Source organism: Saccostrea cucullata, unplaced genomic scaffold (genome assembly GCF_032062105.1).
Source record: "Saccostrea cucullata isolate Sc308-1 unplaced genomic scaffold, CSIRO_AGI_Scuc_v1 ctg2707, whole genome shotgun sequence".
NCBI lineage: Eukaryota > Metazoa > Mollusca > Bivalvia > Ostreida > Ostreidae > Saccostrea > Saccostrea cuccullata.
The window spans coordinates 71926-76531 of record NW_026937952.1 but is presented as its reverse complement, the minus strand read 5'-3'; the positions used below and the strand labels follow the sequence as shown (position 1 = coordinate 76531).

The 4606-nt window shown below is 30.7% G+C and overlaps 1 long non-coding RNA gene across 1 annotated transcript; it reads right to left on the bottom strand.

The window, feature by feature from the left end:
* Nucleotides 1-1494: 1494 nt before the first annotated feature.
* Nucleotides 1495-3743, bottom strand: LOC134249112 (uncharacterized). Its single transcript, XR_009988218.1, has 3 exons — nt 3581-3743; nt 1872-1893; nt 1495-1774 (listed from the first exon to the last, which is right to left on the bottom strand). It is a non-coding gene; the product is annotated as an uncharacterized LOC134249112 (long non-coding RNA).
* Between the last annotated feature and the right edge of the window lie 863 nt (nt 3744-4606).

The following is a 4606-nucleotide window of genomic DNA, read 5'->3' as shown; positions in this document are numbered from 1 at the left end:
AGGGTCAGGGGTTCTGGTGTTAGGGCGGGGCTCTATATTGATTATATAATGAAAATGCATTAAATCTTTGAAAATCTTCTTCTCTGCTCCTAGGCATTATATACACTAATTCAGTAAATAATTATGATGAGCAAGAGTGCCTTCACCAAAATTGTGAAATTCATGGCCCCAGGGTCAGGGGTTCTGGTGTTAGGGCGGGGCTCTATATTGATTATATAATGAAAATGCATTAAATCTTTGAAAATCTTCTTCTCTGTTCCTAGGCATTATATACACTAATTCAGTAAATAATTATGATGAGCAAGAGTGCCTTCACCAAAATTGTGAAATTCATGGCCCCAGGGTCAGGGGTTCTGGTGTTAGGGCGGGGCTCTATATTGATTATATAATGAAAATGCATTAAATCTTTGAAAATCTTCTTCTCTGCTCCTAGGCATTATATACACTAATTCAGTAAATAATTATGATGAGCAAGAGTGCCTTCACCAAAATTGTGAAATTCATGGCCCCAGGGTCAGGGGTTCTGGTGTTAGGGCGGGGCTCTATATTGATTATATAATGAAAATGCATTAATTCTTTGAAAATCTTCTTCTCTGTTCCTGAGTATTTGATAAACTTACTAAGTACATCATTATGATGAGCAAGAGTGCCTTCACCAAAATTGTGAAATTCATGGCCCCAGGGTCAGGGGTTCTGGTGTTAGAGCAGGGCTCTATTGTTTATATAGTGAAAATGTATTAAATCTTTGAAAATCTTCTTCTCTGCTCCTAGGTTTTAAGTAAACTAACTAAGTAAATAGTTATGATGAACAAGAGTGCCTCTACCAAAATTGCGAAACTCATGGCCCCAGGGTCAGGGGTTCTGGTGTTAGGACGGGGCTCTATTGATTATATAGTGAAAATGCATTAAATCTTTGAAAATCTTCTTCTATGCTCCTAGGTTTTAAATTAACTAATTAAGTACACAGTTATGTTGAGCAAGAGTGCCTCTTCCAAAATTGTGAATGCCTTAGCATCTAGCTTAAAACATGAAACAAATTCAATCATTTGAAAGTTGTTGCATGATGCTCAGGTGACCTATAAGGCCCGTGGGCCTCTTGTTTTAAATGCTGATGCTGATGCTAGCTCTATCCTGATCCTACTTATGCTGATCCTGATGCTGGTTTATGTAACAAAATTAGTTCCCTGTACTGTACATCTAATAACATCCATAGAGGGTCACGTCAGAAATCATTCGGAACAGCTCTAGACTTAATCGCTTCAACGATAAACGATGATTTTGCAGGCGACAATTTAATTGGTTGATTGAATTTGACCTCTGACGTGACTTTCAATGGTATTTTGTTAGATGTTAGTGTAGTGAGTATGCGAGCGGATCTAACATCTAATTTTAATTACATGTAGATTGGAATTTACCTGAACAATAATACAGGAATTTGAAATATAAATCACATTTGCGATGAAAGGCAACATGAATAAAAATGTAAATGTAAGCATATGTAAATTATTATCCTCTTAAAAGTATAGATATATAACATTGTTGCATTTTTTTTTTACATTCTGTCTTAAAGTTTCAAGCACATTGACACTCATTGGAAATCAGTTTTCAATTTGCCGTCACAATAAAACAAATAAATCCATCTAAGTGCTGGTCAGTAACAACATATTTTTATAACTCAGTAAGAAGGTTTATTTTCCCAACAGCATCTTAATCAAGTTCTTCATATGTATCTGTTTTGTCGATGGTTTCAAGTTCAGCATAATCCGATGTGACCCTATTGTGAAAGAAGAAGTTATATTCATACGCATATATATTTTCGGAACCTTGTGTACATTATACAGTTCATGAGAAATTTAAAAGAATATACTTACTTATCTTTGCTGTTACATTCATCTAAAAATAAATAAATATTAAAAAGTTGTACATTTGAGATTTTAATGAAGATTGAAGTAAGAGATTATTTATTCTACCACAATTATTGGCGACTTCAAAGAAATACCGCGGACATTATTCTCCAATAAATCACGAACGTCATCAAAAAATTATCAGATCAGAAAAACGTATCAAACTTGAACAATTCAATTGCATGTTTGGCTGTAGAATGAAATACTTGTTTAGACCACGTCGATGTGTCGTGTTTTGCAGTATAAACACTGTAAATTGCATAAAGTTGCTGATGAATGTCGTTTTTTATAGCTAAGCAGGCTATTCAACGGCCGTATTTTACCAATTACAATAGACATGGTAGAATAGAATTAAAGTCCTTGTTATCATGAATGATGCAGAATACCCTCCTCGGTCTCGAAATGTTGTTTGAAATATAAAAGCCTCGGCTAACACCTCGGCTTTTATCTTTAAAAAAACATTTCTCGACTACCTCGGAGGTTATTCTGCAACGTACCCGAAAACACGGACTTTATTTATTAAATACTCATTCTCTATAAGCATTTGAACACCTTTACATTTATTGAAGCACGCGAGAGTTTAACTCTCATTTTATGTTGTTTTCAAGATCTGAAACACTTTATAATGTCTCTTGTATTTATTTGAATAAAATATTTACTTCCCAACCCAGCGTATTGGTTAAAGTGTCTGCTCTAGAGGAGCGAATGTTGATCCTTGAGTCAAAGTTTTTACTAAACTTTATCATAGTTTCAAATTATTCTAAGCAGTTTAATAACTTTTCTACTTATATGATATTTTTTTCAATATTTAGCTGTTTAGGCGATCGATATGGGTTGGTTGGGGTTTATTATTGCTGCACATTTGGTTTTAAAATACAAAGAAGTTTAATCAAATACAATATTTACATTTATAGAATGAAAAAAAATATGATTGAAGTTAATGATCAAGCAGATATTTTGCTTCTAAATAACGCAAATTTTATTTTATAGTTTATATTCTTATTATATTAATTAGTATACATGTGTATATATAATATATATAAACAAAACTAATGTTACATTTGCATAACATTAAAATTATATAAACTTAATAAATATTGCTTATTCATCGTTACGAGAGACATCCTTTACATTATTATTTATTTATTTTACATTATTCAATACGTAAGAGTTCGAATTTTTAAAAAAAAATATGTCATGTATTTTAACCTGAAATATAAGATATAAAGAATGTGAATTAAAAACAAAGTTCCAACGTTTTTATCATAGTAAATCAAAGATCCAATAATTTCACTTTAGTAAATAAAAGTTCCCGAGTTCAAATGTTTTCATTATAGTTTTACTATATAGTAAATAAAATCCCACATTTTTATTAGTGAATCAAAGCTCAAATTCCAAAGTTTTAACTTTAGTAATTTAGTTAACTATAGATAACTATAGTATTTTTGTTAGGGACAGCAATGCTACTAGATTTTCATGCGACATTCATTCTGAAATCGATTCTGTCCTTTGGCTTTTGATCTGCTCCGAGCTGGTACTTTTCCTATGGATTTCTGAGCTTGGAACCTATTCGCTACTGTTAAAATTATCTGTGTCTATGCAAGAAAAGTGAACGAGCTTACAGAGTATGTCTTTCATATAAGAAAATTATTATGACATTGTCAAAATTAATTTACCTTGAAAATTGAAGTCAGAAAGCTGGCCCTTTGGTTTCATTTCCCTAAAAATTATTTGTAATAGATATTATTTAAAATTTGCTTTTCTTTTTTCACCTTTCATGAAGGTTTTTCTTACCTTGACAATATTTTATTAACAGTAAAGACAACTTTTAGGGGTCCCGAACATCTATAAATATTCGTAAGAAAGTTTAAAATTTCTAATACTAGTATTATTTTTCATCAATAAAAACAATAGAGCCACATAGAAAATTGATTGAAGTATGAAGCGCTGCTTATTTTTTCAGAAATGATTTTTATATCAGATCATAATACGAAGAAATTTCAACACAGAAACCAGAAGGAGTAACAATTTATTTTCACGACAAAAAGTTTAAAATATGAGATGTATATGAAAATAATACTTTGTATCATACCTATTAAATAATGTTAGAAAACAACGTAAAGCGCTGCTTTCTTAGTCATATCACAATGATGTATGTAGTTGTAAGAAAAAAATGCATCTGTGAAGAGGAGTTAACTTTCTTTTAAATATTTCTTCATGCGAAAAAATGTAATACTAATCAAAATTCTGTATTATTTACTTGAAACATTAAACCATTTTTAAAATGGTCCTCAAAAATATATCTTAATAAGGCTTTTAAAATTGGTTTAAAATGTTTTTTTTTTTTGGTTATATATCATAAAAAATTTGGACAAAAATTGTAAAAAGAAATAGAAGGTAATGTTGCCATCGTATGTTCGATTTAATCGAATTGATTATATAGAAAAAAAATACAAAACAACACAGTATCAGTAAAAGAAATCACTGTTGTTTACTTCCCCAGAGAAATTACATGTAAATAACATGTTCACTTATTTTCCATTGACCTTTTTAAAATGTTAAAGAATTCTTCGATTGATTAAAAATTGTGTAATATAATGTTAATTTCTATTTTTTAGAATTAAGATATAAGGGCAGATCACTCTAATTGCAAAAAAAAAACAAAAAACTCTTTAGTGTGCAGTGTAAAGAGGGTTCTTAGG